The sequence below is a fragment of the Zonotrichia albicollis genome, chromosome 25 (genome assembly GCF_047830755.1).
Source record: "Zonotrichia albicollis isolate bZonAlb1 chromosome 25, bZonAlb1.hap1, whole genome shotgun sequence".
NCBI lineage: Eukaryota > Metazoa > Chordata > Aves > Passeriformes > Passerellidae > Zonotrichia > Zonotrichia albicollis.
This window is the reverse complement of record NC_133843.1, coordinates 6,448,943-6,465,356: the sequence shown is the minus strand read 5'-3', so window position 1 is coordinate 6,465,356 and position 16,414 is coordinate 6,448,943. Positions and strand designations below refer to the sequence as shown.

General features: G+C 49.0%; 1 long non-coding RNA gene across 6 annotated transcripts; it reads right to left on the bottom strand.

Moving 5' to 3' along the window:
* Positions 1 to 7,336: 7,336 nt before the first annotated feature.
* Positions 7,337 to 13,683, bottom strand: LOC141731816 (uncharacterized). Of its 6 annotated transcripts, none has more exons than XR_012583761.1 (4): positions 13,458 to 13,683; positions 12,643 to 13,204; positions 11,572 to 11,714; positions 7,337 to 10,317 (listed from the first exon to the last, which is right to left on the bottom strand). It is a non-coding gene; the product is annotated as an uncharacterized LOC141731816 (long non-coding RNA). The 6 variants fall into 6 exon arrangements; XR_012583759.1 differs by having other exon boundaries at positions 7,337 to 10,340; positions 11,572 to 11,717; positions 13,458 to 13,681; XR_012583756.1 differs by having other exon boundaries at positions 11,572 to 11,717; positions 13,458 to 13,679.
* Positions 13,684 to 16,414: the final 2,731 nt, after the last annotated feature.

Here is a 16,414-nt window from a genome sequence, read left to right as displayed (position 1 = left end):
TGCTTTGCTCCTGCAAAACCCAAAAAAAAAACCCCAAAATTCCAAGAAACATGAATCCCACTGTTATACCAGCACAGCTTCACTGCTTTGCCCCTGCAAATCCCAAAACCCCCACAATTCCCAGGAGCATGAATCCTGTTGTCATCCCAACACAACTCCACTGCTTTGTTCCTGCAAAATCTCAAAAAAAACCCAAAATTCTGAGAAACGTGAATCCCATTGTCCCTCCAGCTCAATTTTGTTGCTTTGATCCTGCAAATCCCCAACAAAACCTCCGAAATTCCCAGGAATACAAATCCTGTCGCCCTCAGGACAGCTGTTGATGATTTGCTCCTGCAAATCCCAAAAAAATCCCAAAAAAATTCCCAGGAATACAAATCCCATCATCCTTCCTGCACAAACTCAAGGTTTTGTTCCTGCAAAACCCCAAAAAAACCCCAAAATTCCCAGGAACACAAATCCCATTGTCCTTCCAGCGCAACTGTTGCTGATTTTCTCCTGCAAATCCCAAAAAAATCCTCCCAAATTCCCACCAAAACCAAAGCTGCATTCCATGCAGAGGAATCCCATGGGATTTTCCCACCCCTTCCCACCAGCCCAACCCCAAATCCCCAGGAACACGAATCCCATTGTCATCTCAGCATAACTTCACTGCTTTGTTCCTTCAAAATCCCAAAAAAAACCCCAAAATTCCAAGAAACATGAATCCCACTGTTGTACCAGCACAGCTTCACTGCTTTGCTCCTGCAAAATCCCAAAAAAACCCCCAAAATTCCGAGAAATGTGAATCCCATGGTTGTACCAGCACAGCTTCACTGCTTTGCTCCTGCAAATCCCAAAAACTCCACAATTCCCAGGAATATGAATCCCATCCTCCTTTCTGCACAACTTCACTGCTTTGCTCCTGCAAATCCTTAAAAAAACCCCAAAAATTCCCAGGAACACGAATTCCATTGTCCTCCCAGCACAAAATTTGATACTTTGCTCCTGCAAATCCCAAAACCCCCACAATTCCCAGAAGCATGAATCCTGTTGTTATTCCAACACAACTCCACTGCTTTGTTCCTTCAAAATCCCAAAAAAACCCCCAAAATTCTGAGAAACGTGAATCCCATTGTCCCTCCAGCTCAATTTTGTTGCTTTGATCCTGCAAATCCCCAACAAAACCTCCGAAATTCCCAGGAATACAAATCCTGTCGCACTCAGGACAATTGTTGATGATTTGCTCCTGAAAATCCTAAAAAAAAATCCCAAAAAAATTCCCAGGAATACTAATCCCATCATCCTTCCTGCACAAACTCAAGGTTTTGTTCCTGCAAAACCCCAAATAAACCTCAAAATTCCCAGGAATGTGAATCCCATTTTCCTCCCAGCACAACTTTTCTGATTTGCTCCTGCAAACCCCCCAAAAACCCCAAAAACACCCAGGAACACAAATCCCATTGTCCTTCCAGCACAACTGTTGCTGATTTTCTCCTGGAAATCCCAAAAAATACCTTCCCAAATTCCCACCAAAACCAAAGCTGCATTCCATGCAGAGGAATTTTCCCACGGGATTTTCCCACCCCTTCCCACCAGCCCAACCCCAAATCCCCAGGAACACGAATCCCATTGTCATCCCAGCACAACTTCACTGCTTTGTTCCTTCAAAATCCCAAAAAAACCCCCAAAATTCCGAGAAATGTGAATCCCACTGTTGTACCAGCACAGCTTCACTGCTTTGCTCCTGCAAATCCCAAAAACTCCACAATTCCCAGGAATATCAATCCCATCCTCCTTTCTGCACAACTTCACTGCTTTGCTCCTGCAAATCCTAAAAAAAACCCCAAAAATTCCCAGGAACACGAATTCCATTGTCCTCCCAGCACAAAATTTGATACTTTGCTCCTGCAAATCCCAAAAAAACCTCAAAATTCCCAGGAATGTGAATCCCATTGTCCTCCCAGCACAACTTTTCTGATTTGCTCCTGCAAAATCCCAAAAAACCCCAAAATTCTGAGAAACGTGAATCCCATTGTCCCTCCAGCTCAATTTTGTTGCTTTGATCCTGCAAATCCCCAACAAAACCTCCGAAATTCCCAGGAATACAAATCCTGTCGCCCTCAGGACAATTGTTGATGATTTGCTCCTGAAAATCCTAAAAAAAAATCCCCAAAAAATTCCCAGGAATACTAATCCCATCATCCTTCCTGCACAAACTCAAGGTTTTGTTCCTGCAAAACCCCAAAAAAACCCCAAAATTCCCAGGAACACAAATCCCATTGTCCTCCCAGCGCAACTGTTGCTGATTTTCTCCTGCAAATCCCAAAAAATACTCCCAAATTCCCACCAAAACCAAAGCTGCATTCCATGCAGAGGAATCCCACGGGATTTTCCCACCCCTTCCCACCAGCCCAACCCTACAATTCCCAGGAACATGGACCCCATCATCCTCCCAGCACAACTTTGTTGCTTTGCTCCTGTTAAATCCCAAAAAAACCCCAAAATTCCCAGAAATGTGAATCCCACTGTCTTCCCAGCACAATTTTGTTGTTTTGATCCTGCAAATCCCAAAAAAACCCCGAAATTTCCAGGAACACAAATCCCATTGTCATCCCAGCATCACAACTTCACTTCTTTCCTTCTGAAAACCCCAAAAATCCCCAAATTCCCGCCAAAACTTTTCCTGATTTTCCAGCAGCTCCTTCCTTTGATTTGTCTGGGAACAGATCCAATGGGATCATCCCACACTGGGAAAACCAACCCCGACCCCACAACATCGGCAGAAATTCCCCCAAATCCCAGCATCCCAACCTCACTTCTTTTCCTCCTGAAAACCCCCAAAATTCCCAAATTCCCACCAAAACTTTTCCTGCTTTTCCAGCAGCTCCTTCCTTTGATTTGTCTGGGAACAGATCCAATGGGATCATCCCACACTGGGAAAACCAACCCCGACCCCACAACAGGCCTGGAATCAGCAGAAATTCCCCCAAATCCCAGCATCCCAACTTCACTTCCTTCCTCCTGAAAACCCCAAAAATCCCCAAATTCCCACCAAAACTTTTCCTGCTTTTCCAGCAGCTCCTTCCTTTGACTTGTCCAGGAACAGATCCAATGGGATCATCCCACATTGGGAAAACCAACACCAACCCCACAATATCATCAGAAATTCCCCCAAATCCCAGCATCCCAATTTCACTTCTTTCCTCCTGAAAACCCCAAAATCCCCAAATTCCCACCAAAACTTTTCCTGCTTTTCCAGCAGCTCCTTCCTTTGGCTTGTCCGGGAACAGATCCAATGGGATCATCCCACACTGGGAAAACCAACCCGACCCCACAACAGGCCTGGAATCAGCAGAAATTCCCCCAAATCCCAGCATCCCAGCTTCACTTCTTTCCTCTTGAAAACCCCAAAAATCCCCAAATTCCCACCAAAACTTTTTCTGCTTTTCCAGCAGCTCCTTCCTTTGATTTGTCCGGGAACAGATCCAACGGGATCATCCCACTCTGGGAAAACCAACCCCGACCCCACAATATCATCAGAAATTCCCCCAAATCCCAGCATCCCAACTTCACTTCTTTTCTCCTGAAAACCCCAAAAATCCCCAAATTCCCACCAAAACCTCTCCTGCATTTCCAGCAGCTCCTTCCTTTGGCTTGTCCAGGAACAGATCCAATGGGATCATCCCACACTGGGAAAACCAACCCTGACCCCACAACATCGGCAGAAATTCCCCCAAATCCCAGCATTCCAGCTTCACTTCTTTCCTCCTGAAAACCCCAAAATCCCCAAATTCCCACCAAAACCTCTCCTGCTTTTCCAGCAGCTCCTTCCTTTGATTTGTCCGGGAACAGATCCAATGGGATCATCCCACACTGGGAAAACCAACCCCGACCCCACAACAGGCCTGGAATCAGCAGAAATTCCCCCAAATCCCAGCATCCCAACTTCACTTCTTTCCTCCTGAAAACCCCAAAAATTCCCACCAAAACCTCTCCTCTCCTGCTTTTCCAGCAGCTCCTTCCTTTGACTTGTTTGGAAACAGATCCAACAGGATCATCCCACACTGGGAAAACCAACCCCGACCCCACAACATCGGCAGAAATTCCCCCAAATCCCAGCATCCCAACTTCACTTCTTTCCTTCTGAAAACCCCAAAAATCCCCAAATTCCCACCAAAACCTCTCCTCTCCTGCTTTTCCAGCAGCTCCTTCCTTTGGCTTGGGATCATCCCACATTGGGAAAACCAACCCCAACCCCACAACATCAGCAGAAATTCCCCCAAATCCCAGCATTCCAATTTCACTTCCTTCCTTCTGAAAACCCCAAAAATCCCCAAATTCCCACCAAAACCTCTCCTGCTTTTCCAGCAGCTCCTTCCTTTGGCTTGTCCGGGAACAGATCCAATGGGATCATCCCACATTGGGAAAACCAACCCCGACCCCACCATATCATCAGAAATTCCCCCAAATCCCAGCATCCCAGCTTCACTTCTTTCCTCCAGAAAACCCCAAAAATCCCCAATTTCCCACCAAAACTTTTCCTGCTTTTCCAGCAGCTCCTTCCTTTGCCTTGGGATCATCCCACACTGGGAAAACCAACCCCGACCCCACAACAGGCCTGGAATCAGCAGAAATTCCCCCAAATCCCAGCATCCCAACTTCACTTCTTTCCTCCTGAAAACCCCAAAAATCCCCAAATTCCCACCAAAACTTTTCCTGCTTTTCCAGCAGCTCCTTCCTTTGATTTGTCTGGGAACAGATCCAATGGGATCATCCCACATTGGGAAAACCAACCCCGACCCCACAACATCGGCAGAAATTCCCCCAAATCCCAGCATCCCAACTTCACTTCTTTCCTCCTGAAAACCCCAAAAATCCCGAAATTCCCACCAAAACCTCTCCTGCTTTTCCAGCAGCTCCTTCCTTTGATTTGTCCGGGAACAGATCCAATGGGATCATCCCACACTGGGAAAACCAACCCTGACCCCACAACAGGCCTGGAATCAGCAGAAATTCCCCCAAATCCCAGCATCCCAACTTCACTTCTTTTCCTTCTGAAAATCCCAAAAATCCCCAAATTCCCACCAAAACTTTTCCTGCTTTTCCAGCAGCTCCTTCCTTTGACTTGTTTGGAAACAGATCCAATGGGATCATCCCACACTGGGAAAACCAACCCCGACCCCACAACATCGGCAGAAATTCCCCCAAATCCCAGCATCCCAACTTCACTTCTTTCCTCCTGAAAACCCCAAAAATCCCCAAATTCCCACCAAACCTTTTCCTGCTTTTCCAGCAGCTCCTTCCTTTGGCTTGGGATCATCCCACTCTGGGAAAACCAACCCCGACCCCATAACAGGCCCAGAATGGGCAGAAATTCCCCCAAATCCACATTCCAGCTTCTCCCTGCATTCCCAGGATCTTCCCACTCCCACCGCGACTCCCTGGCACCCATGGATGCAGCTGCTCCCACCTTCCCAAAAAACCCTGGAATTACATAATCCCACAAAAATCAGCTTTTTTTGGGGGTTTTTTTTTTGGGTTTTTTTTTTTGGTGTTTTTTTTTTTTTTTTTTGGTTTGGTTTTTTTGTTTTTTTTTTTTTTTCCCAGCCTCAGTAGGATCCCTAGACATCAAAAAAAAAAAAAAAAAAAGGTGGAAAATATTCCCAGTGTGAGGAGGTGATGGAAAAATCCAAAAATCCACCCCCGGCTCCCGTTCCTGGGGGAAGAGCGGGAAGCTCCTCCTTCAGCTTGGGAGGATCCCGCCGGGAATTCTCACCCCTGGATTGGGAAAGGAGCAGCTCCAGAAATTCCACGGGATCAGGGGAAGCTGCTGCTCTGCTTCCCAAAGTGAGGAATTCTTCCCGATCCCAAAAATCCATGGGGAATGGTCAGGGAAGTTTCACTAAAAATCCAATTTTTTCGCTGCTGGTGCATGCAAGGGTGTGTTTTTCCCGGGAAAAGGGAGCTCAAGAAAAAAGGGGGAAAAGGGGGAAAAAGGGGAAAAAGGGGGGAAAGGGGGGAAAGGGGGAAAAGGGGAAAAAGGGGAAAAAGGGGAAAAAGGGGGAAAAGGGGGAAAAGGGGGAAAAGGGGGAAAAGGGGGAGAAAGGGAAAAAGGGGAAAAAGGGGAAAAAGGGGAAAAAGGGGAAAAGGGGAAAGGGGGAAAAGGGGGAAAAGGGGGAAAAGGGGGAAAAGGGGGAAAAGGGGAAAAGGGGGAAAAGGGGAAAAAGGGAAAAAAGGGGAAAAAGGGGAAAAAGGGGGAAAAGGGGGAAAAGGGGGAAAAGGAGGAAAAGGAGGAAAAGGGGAAAAGTGGGAAAAGGGGAAAAGGGGAAAAGGGGAAAAGGGGGAAAAGGGGGAAAAGGGGAAAAAGGGGAAAAGGGGGAAAAGGGGGAAAAGGGGGAGAAAGGGAAAAAGGGGGAAAAGGGAAAAAAAGGGGGAAAAGGGGAAAAAGGGGAAAAGGGGGAAAAGGGGGAAAAGGGGAAAAGGGGGAAAAGGGGGAAAAAGGGGAAAAGGGGGAAAAAGGGGAAAAGGGGGAAAAGGGAAAAAGGGGGAAATGGGGGAAAAGGGGAAAAAGGGGAAAAGGGGGAAAAGGGGGAAAAAGGGGAAAAGGGGGAAAAAGGGGAAAAGGGGGAAAAGGGAAAAAGGGGGAAAAGGGGAAAAGGGAAAAAGGGGAAAAAGGGGAAAAGGGAAAAAGGGGGAAATGGGGGAAAAGGGGAAAAAGGGGGAAAAGGGGAAAAGGGGGAAAAGGGGAAAAAAGGGGAAAAGGGGAAAAAGGGGGAAAAGGGAAAAAAAGGGGGAAAAGGGGAAAAAGGGGAAAAGGGGGAAAAGGGGAAAAGGGGGAAAAGGGGAAAAGGGGAAAAAGGGGAAAAAGGGGGAAAAGGGGGAAAAAGGGGGAAAAAGGGGAAAAAGGGGAAAAAGGGGAAAAAGGGGGGGGAAAAGGGGAAAAAGGGGAAAAGGGGGAAAAGGGGGAGAAAGGGAAAAAGGGGGGAAAAGGGCAGAAAAGGGAATTAGGGGGAAAAAGGGGAAAAAGAGTGTGTGCAGATTTTGGATTAGAGATACCAATAAAAGTAAATTTTTCTGAGAAGAAAAAAAAGGGGAAAGGGGAGAAAGGAGGGAAAAAGACAAAAAAAAAAGGGAAAAAAAGGTGAATCAGAGGGAAAACAGTGAGAAAAACGGGGAAAATCTCCATCCACAAGCCTGGATCAAGATGCAATAGAAAATTCCTGGGGAAGGCGGAAAGTCATGGCTGGAAAACCAAAGGAAAGGGCAAAAAAAAATTTCTATTTCCCCCAAAATGCCACAGAGGAGGAGAAAAACTTGGGAAAAACCCTCTGGAAATATTCCAACCCTCGTTCCCGAAGGACATCCCGCTGAAGTGGGATGGGGAAGGGCTGGGAGATCCAAGTTGGATCCAAGCTGGAAGGGCCTGAGCAGGCAGGAAAGCCCCAATTCCAGGGATTTGTCTTTGCCCAAGGTCATTCCCGAGAAGAAAATGGGATTTCCATGGAATTGAACCAAAAATCAGCTCGGATGTGACACCAATCGACTTCCTGGGAATTTCTCCCTCTCCAGGATGAGCAGAAGAAATCCCATAAGAACTCCTCAAATCCAGGAATTTATTCCAGCTCTTTCCCACCTTCTCCATCCTCAAAACCGGCTGGAATACAAAAACCAGGGCTTGGGAATGGCTGGAAAAATCCCGGATTTATTCCGACTTCAGGATGATGAAGGTGGGATCCATTGGGACCACGCCCATTTGTAATCCTCCAGAATTCCATAAATCATCCATGATTCCCTCAGATTTTGGGATGGGATCCATTGGGACCACGCCCCATTTGTAATCCTCCAGAATTCCATAAATCATCCATGATTCCCTCAGATTTTGGGATGGGATCCAATGGGACCACGAGCCTACATTGGTGTCATCATAACTCATCCGTAATTCCCTGAAATCTTGGGAATTCCGCCTCAATTCCAGGCTCCTGTCCCTGACTCTGACAGGGATAATGGAATGCACAGGATCCATCCCTGATGTGGGAAAGGAATGGGAATAGAAAGGGTTTGAGCCCCAAAAATCTGGAATTTACTCCCTCTGGGCATTCCCTTCCCAAAAAAAAATGGCAGATTTTGGCCATGGATTGCGGGATCATTTTCTCCTTGGGAATGGAAAACCCTCGGAGCTGGGTTTATTTCCGAATAGAAGCCAGGAAAACATCCCAAAACTGTTTGGGATTTGGGATTTAACGTCATGGTCAATCCCCATCCTTGGCCATGGGATCATGGAATTGTTCAGGTGGGAAAAGACTATGGAGGTCATGGATTCCAACCATTCCCACAGGAATTCCGTGCCCCAAGGGATTTTTTAACAATTCCAGGGATGGGAAGTTACTTTAAGGGTTTTTCCACCTTTTCCAAAGGGAATTTTTCCTAATATCCAACTTCAACCCCTCCTGCTGCACCCTGAGGACGTTTCCTCTTTTCCTGCCCTTTATTCCCTGGAAAAAGGGATGGATCTGGAAACCATGGAGAGTCTCCAAGGGGTGAGGAAAAGCCTCTTTCCAACATCTCCTCAGTCCTTCAATCCCTGCTTTTCATCCCCAGAAGCCTCCAACCCCAAAAATTAGTGGTTATCCATGAAAAAGCCGGAAAATCCCATCCAAGAAATAATTAGGAATAATTTTGACGATCCCCATGGAGCAGCTTTGGGATTCATCCTCTCCAGCTTATCCAAACTTGGGAATTCAGACATTTTTATCCCATAAATGGATAATTCCCACATCTGGATCTCCGTGCTCTTCTCCCACCTGGATGATGCTCCCACGGATTGGCCTTTCCTTAAATCCCAAGGAAAACCAATCCCAAAGAAAACCAAGCTTCCAAATCCTGGATTTTATCCCATCCCATCCTCCAAGCTCGGCCTCAGAGGTCCCAAAGGCCTTTCCCTCACCTGGAAACTCGCATTTCCATCATGGAAAAGCCAGAAAATTCCCGATCTTTCCCAGGAAAAAACCACAAAACCCCTGGAATTAGGGGGTGCACTGCGGATCCTATTTTAGAGGTTTTGCATCTGGATAAATCGGGAATTCCGGCTCCATGCCAAGCTTGGGAAAGTTTTTCTTTCCCAAAAAAAAACAGGGAATGGGTGAACTTTAAAATCCAGGATCCTTCCCACCCCTTCCTGCCTTTTCCCTCCTCCAGCCGGGGCTCCTTGCTTCAGAGCACTGGAAAATCTCATTTTTCCAGCTTTTTTCTCTCCCCTCCTCCTTTCTCCCCCCCAGTTCCTGATGCAAATTTATGGAAATCAGGCAGCGCCTGCTCCCAGCCAGGGATAATAAAGGAGAGGGATGAAAAGAAGGAGGAATCCCGGCACGGGGAAGGGCTGGAAAAATCCATTGTTCCATGGAAAAGGGCGGATTTATTTTCCTGGTAAAGGCAAGGTTGGCTTTAATTAAATTTGTGTTTTCCACGCTTTTAATGAGCTCCGTTGTTGGGTGGTTCCTTCCTGAGGGATCCTGTGGGAATGGGAAAAGGGGGATCCAACATCAGGATCCGGCTCATCCCGATCCCAGCAGTGCTTGGCTGAGGATGGGAAAGGGCCAAATTGGGGGAAAATCCATTGGAAATTCATTTTTTTGCAGGGAAATTTGAGCATGATTCTTACTTAAACCTCATATTCCCAAAAATACCACATTTGGAGGATGAGAACATTCCCATTTCCCTCATATTCCCAAAACACCATTTTGAAGGATGCAAACGTTCCCATATCCCTCCTAATCCCCAAAAAAATGCCAAATTCGGAGGATTCCAACATCCCCAAATGCCTCATATTCCAAAATTTGTCATGTTTGGAGGATGCAAACACATCTAAGGGATTCTTGGAAAGGAGCACGGAGCCAAATCCAGCTGGGAATTGGGGCTGGAAGGGAAAAGGGGGACCCAGCAGCCGGATCTGGCTCATCCCAATCCCGGCAGTGCTTGGCTGAGGATGGGAAAGGGCCAAATTGGGGAAAAATCCATTGGAAATTGGGTTTTCTTCTGAGAAATTTGACCATGATCCCAATTTGAGCCTCATATTCCCAAACATTCCGTTTTGGAGGATGCAAACATTCCAAATATCCCTCATATATCCAAAAATGCCGCTTTGGGAGGATGCAAACATTCCCATATCCCTCATAGTCCCAAAAACCCCATGTTTGGAGAACTCCAACATTCCCACATCCCCCACATTCCCAAACGTGGCACATTTGGAGGCTGCACACATCCAAGGAAAGGAGCAGGGAGCCAAATCCAGCCGGGAATTGGAGGAAAATCTTCTTTTTCAAGGGAGCCAGATCCAGCCTGGAATGGGATCAGAAGGAAATCTGGGAAGAGGCAGCCCATGGAAAGCTGGGGATGCTCTGGAGAGCCCCATTCCCACATCCCATTCCCACATCCCATTCCCACATCCCATTCCCACATCCCATTCCCACATCCCATTCCCACATCCCATTCCCGCATCCCATTCCCACATCCCATTCCCACATCCCATTCCCACATCCCATTCCCACATTCCATTCCCACATCCCATTCCCACATCCCATTCCCACATCCCATTCCCACATCCCATTCCCACATCCCATTCCCAACATCCCATTCCCACATCCCATTCCCAACATCCCATTCCCACATTCCATTCCCACATCCCATTCCCACATCCCATTCCAACATTCCATTCCCACATCCCATTCCCACATCCCATTCTAACATTCCATTCCCACATTCCATTCCCACATCCCATTCCCACATCCCACTCCCGCATTCCATTCCCGCATCCCATTCCCGCATCCCATTCCCGCATCCCATTCCCACATCCCATTCCAACATTCCATTCCCACATCCCATTCCCACATCCCATTCTAACATTCCATTCCCACATCCCATTCCCACATCCCATTCCCGCATCCCATTCCCGCATCCCTTTCCCGCATTCCATTCCCACATCCCATTCCCACACCCCATTCCCGCATCCCATTCCCGCATCCCATTCCCACATCCCATTCCCACACCCCATTCCCGCATCCCATTCCCGCATCCCATTCCCGCATCCCATTCCCACATCCCATTCCCACACCCCATTCCCGCATCCCATTCCCGCATCCCATTCCCACATTCCATTCCCATATCCCATTCCCACATCCCATTCCCACATCCCATTCCCACATTCCATTCCCACATTCCATTCCCACATCCCATTCCCACATTCCATTCCCATATCCCATTCCCACATCCCATTCCCACATCCCATTCCCACATTCCATTCCCACATCCCATTCCCACATCCCATTCCCACATCCCATTCCCACATCCCATTCCCACATCCCATTCCCGCATCCCATTCCCACATCCCATTCCCACATCCCATTCCCACATCCCATTCCCGCATTCCATTCCCACATCCCATTCCCACATCCCATTCCCACATCCCATTCCCGCTCCAGTCGGCATTGCCACTGGAGAGGCCGATCCCTTCCCTCCCCTCCTGCCCTGATCCAGGTTTTGGGAGGGGTTTCCCATCCTTCCTGCACTTCCAGCCCTTCCCGCCCGCTCCGATACCATCTCGGATCCTTCCATTCTCACTGCTCCAATAATCCCGATCTAATTTGCCGGGAGCCGGCGCCGACTTCCTTCGGCACTTCATTAGGGAGCGTGAGCAGCATCTCATTATCCCAACGCCGCCACCATTCCCGGCGAATTCCCTGCTGGAAAAACCCAAAGTCCAAGGTGGATTTGCCGTCCCCACCATTCCCTGGGATGGGGGATCCCAAATCCACATTTGGTCGCACGCGGAGCGGTTTCTGCTCTCCAGATCCGGATTTATCCTTTGGGATCCCCTGGGTTGAGCTTAGTTTTAGTTTTTCCCAAAAAATTCAGGTGTTTTTACCAGGATAATTTTGACTTTTTGGAGATTTGTGCTCATACCGACCCTGGAATTATTTCTGGAATTCCACATTCCCAGGGACCAAGGGACTCTGCTCCTAACCCACGTGCAGCCATTCCCTCCCAACCCATTCCAAACCCATCATGCCCAAAAAACGCTGCAAAACACCATCACCAACATTTTCCTTTGGGAAATGCGCAGATTTCGGGATATTTTTGGGGTGGAAACCCAGTGGCGCCCTTGGGGGTAATTTTTAGGGAGCGGCTGCCTGGATTTGGGACCATGGGGAATGATAAAAGGAAAATCAGGAATTAATTATGGGGGGGACTGGGGAGGAAATTGAGCCGGGGAGGGAGGGGGAGGTTTGCATAAATCCAATTAAAAATTCCCCCACGTGCTTTGGATGCAGCCGATTCCAGGGATGAGGGGGACATGGATGAGCTCAACCCCCACTCCTGGATTTTCCAGCGGCTCCTCCCGGCAGGAGAAAGGGACAGACAAGGAGAAAGGAAGACGGATCCGAGGGAAGGAGGGAGGGGGAGCGAGCACGAGCCGCGGTTATTTATAGGAGCTGCGTTTGTGCCGGAGGAGGGAGCGCTGCCAAAAAGGGATGGGAAAAATAATCCCGGAGCCAGGTGCCGCCGCCTCGGGAAGAGCCGGGGGGGAGCTCAAGGTGAGACAGAACGGGAGGAAAGGAGGAAATAATAAAAACTGGGATTTGTCCGGGTTTGTCTGTCGGCTCTCACCTGGCTGAGAGCAGCTCCGGCCTCTGTGACCCCCACGTGCCACAGGATCGGAGGCTGGACATGAAGGGTTTTCCTTCTGGCTGGGAATTTGGGATGCGGCCACACCTCTGGATCGGGGTTTTGGGGAGAGGAGATCCCCAAAATCTAAAGGAAGGGCTTGGGATGGGATTAGAGCCAGGGCACAGCTGACAACCAATTCCCAAGGCAGCCATAGGGAAAACAACCCCGGGATCCCACCATGAATCCTAGCCCGCTTTGCTCCCATCCCAAAAACCCTTATCCCAAAAATCTGCATCCCAAAAAACCCTTTTCCATAGCTGGGTTCCAGCCCAAACTGCACATTAATTAAAAATTAATGAACTCAGCCTGCAAGGTCTTACCCCCTCCAGCTTGGGGGAAAAAAGAGGAAAACTCCACATCATTTTAGGGAAAAGACCCATTCTGCCTTAATTTTGGAGCCACCCTGGCGTTCTTTGTGCTGCAGGTGGAACGTGGGAAGGGACAATCCCAGCTCCACGTGGATCCTTCCACGTCCTCACACCACACAGCGCTGGGATGGCTCCTGATTTATTTATGGAAAAGTATAAATATAAAAAATACAAAATCTATAAAAATAACCCCGGGAAAAGCCAGGAGAAGCGGGGGAGGACACGAGCCCCATCTCCCAGGGAAGGGGGAGGCGGATCCGGCTCCGAGGAGCCGGGATGGGATAATCAGGGTGGCATCTCCACATCTCCTCGCTCCCTCCCGACCTCCCTCCCTGCCTCCCTCCCTCCCCTTCCCTGTTTTTCTCCCCCCCTGCACGAATCCGTCACCTCCCCCTCTTTTCGGAGCCGCTGTCATCACGTTGTCACCCGGCGATGCCGAGCTGGGCTCTGAGTGAGAAGGGAAAAAATCCGGAGGAAAAAGAAGGGGGAAAAAAAACCATCAGAATGCTCCAACCCCGCCCCAAACTGGATTTGCCATCCCAATAACACAAAACCTGGGAATTTATTCCTAAACCGGAGGCGATTTCGGCAGGAGGAGCTGACAGCGGTGCCGGAGCCAGCAGAGGGATTGTGGAACTGGGGAGGTTGGGAAGGATCTCCAAGGTTGTGGGGTCCAACCACGAATCCAGAGCTGAACATCCGTGGGGTGTGAACGCTTCCAGGGATGGGAATTCCATCATTTCCTTGGGAAAAGAAGGAGAAGGTAGCACGGAGATGGGCCAAGCCTTGCTGGGGGCTTTGGGAAGGAAAGGCCAAGTTGGGTTTTGGGAAGAAGAAGGCCAAGTCAGGCTCTGGAAAGAAAAGGCCAAATTGAGCTTTAGGAAGACAAGGCCAAGTGAGGCTTGAGGAAAAAAAAAGCCAATTTGGGCTTTGGAAAGGAAAAACCAAGGGGGAATTTAGAAAGGAAGGAGTCAAAACAGGCTTTAGGAAGAAAGGGCCAAGCTGGGCTCCAGAAGGAAAAAGCCAAGTTGGGCTTTAGGAAGGAGAAGGCCAAGTCAGGCTTTGGAAAGGAAGAACCAAGTGGAAATATAGAAAGGAAGGCTTTGGGAAGGAAAGGCCAAGTTCGGTTTTGGGAAGGAGAAGGTCAAGTCAGGCTCTGGAAAGAAAAGGCCAAGTCAGGCTTTGGAAAGGAAGAACCAAGCCAGAATTTAGAAAGGAAGGAATCAGGACAGGCTTTAGGAAGAAAGGGCCAAGCTGGGCTCCAGAAGGAAAAGGCCAAGTTGAGCTTTAGGAAGACAAGGTCAAGTGAGGCTTGAGGCAAAAAAAAAAAGCCAATTTGGGCTTTGGAAAGGAAAAACCAAGCAGGAATTTAGAAAGGAAGGAGCCAAGCGAGGTTTTAGGAAGAAAGGGCCAAGTTGTGCTCTAGAAGGAAAAGGCTGAGTCAGGCTCTGGAAAGAAAAGGCCAAGTTGAGCTTTAGGAGGACAAGGCCAAGTGAGGCTTGAGGAAAGAAAAAGCCAATTTGGGCTTTGGGAAGAAAGAGCTGAGTTGGGTTTGGGAAAGAGAGACCCAAGCGGGGCTTTAGAAAGACACGGCCACGTCGGGCTTTGGGAAGGAAAGGCTAAATCAGGCTCTGGAAAGGAAGAGCCAAATGGGGATTTAGAAAGGGAGAAACAGCCCAAGTGGGGCTTTGGGAAGGAAAGGCCAAGTCAGGCTTTGGAAAGGAAGAACCAAGCGGGAATATAGAAAGGAAGGAATCAGGACAGGCTTTAGGAAGAAAGGGTCAAGCTGGGCTCCAGAAGGAAAAAGCCAAGTTGGGCTTTAGGAAGGAGAAGGCCAAGTCAGGCTCTGGAAAGAAAAGGCCAAACTGAGCTTTAGGAAGACAAGGCCAAGTGAGGCTTGAGATAAAAAAAAGCCAATTTGGGCTTTGGAAAGAAAGAGCTGAGTTGGGTTTGGGAAAGAAAGACCCAAGCGGGGCTTTAGAAAGACACGGCCACGTCGGGCTTTGGGAAGGAAAGGCTAAATCAGGCTCTGGAAAGGAAGAACCAAGTGGAAATATAGAAAGGAAGGAATCAGGACAGGCTTTAGGAAGAAAGGGCCAAACTGGGCTCCAGAAGGAAAAAGCCAACTTGGGCTTTAGGAAGGAGAAGGCCAAGTCAGGCTTTGGAAAGGAAGAACCAAGTGGAAATATAGAAAGGAAGGAATCAGGACAGGCATTAGGAGGAAAGGGCCAAGTCGGGCTTTAGGAAGGAGAAGGCCAAGTCAGGCTCTGGAAAGGAAGAGGCAAATGGGGCTTTAGAAAGGAAGAAAGAGCCAAGCTGGACTTTAGGAAGGAAAGACCAAATTGGGTTCTGGGGAAAAAAGGCCAAGTCAGGCTTAGGAAGAAAGAGCCAAGCAAGGCTCAGGAATAAAAAAAGGCCAAGTCAGGCCCGAGGAATGAAGAGCCGAGCCAGGATTGAGCTCGTGCAGGGCTGGGGTTAAATCTCTTTGCGAAGCAGAAACGCAAAGCCCCTCGGGTTTATGGCTTTTCTCGCCTTCCCTCCCCTTTCCCGCTCCAGCCTGTGGAATGCGGAGGAGGAGAGGCCGAGCGGGATCTCCCCGGGCCGGGCTGACAAGGGCAGGACAAATGAGAGCGTTTAGGCGCTAATTAGGCACTAATGACCCGCTCGGAGGTCTCGGGAAAGCAGCGCAGCCGGGCGGCGGCTCAGCAATTTGTCAGGTTCTTGCCAAGCCCGGGGGAAGCGCGGCCGAGTCATTGACCCCATTACGGACTCGGCCTCTTCCAGGCAGCCGGCTGGGAATAAAAACCCGCTTTATTCCCGAGCTTTTTCCAAACAGAGCTCCTTGAGCAGAGCTAAGAGGCTTTTCTGGGGTGCTCAAGGGTGCAGCGCTGCCCTTGCTGAGCCACCGTGGGGAAAAAAAAGGGGGTTTAGCCCAAATTTTCCAGCTTTTCTTCCCCCAGAAGAGCCTTTGGAAATATTAAAACCTCTTCCCGTCGCTATTTATAGAGGATATTTATAGACGAAAGGAATTGATTGTACTTCGGGGGGGAGAAAACCGCGGCTCTGTCCAAGTTTCAGATTTAAACCCTGCCAAGCTCGTTCAATTTTAACGAGAGCTTTGGCGCTCGGCTCGGCTGGAGCGAAACCTCATCGTCCCTCTCCGCTCCGAGAGACCCCAAATGCGACCGGCAGGGCCTGGATGGGATCCCAGCCTGCCAGGAAGGAGCTGGATCCAAGCGGAGCCGCCCCGGGGTGGTTTTGGCAGGGAAAGACGCAAAGATGAGCCCGCACCGTGACGGGAGCAGACAGCTCCAGGCCTGGCACCAGCAGCGCTTGGTTTCTGC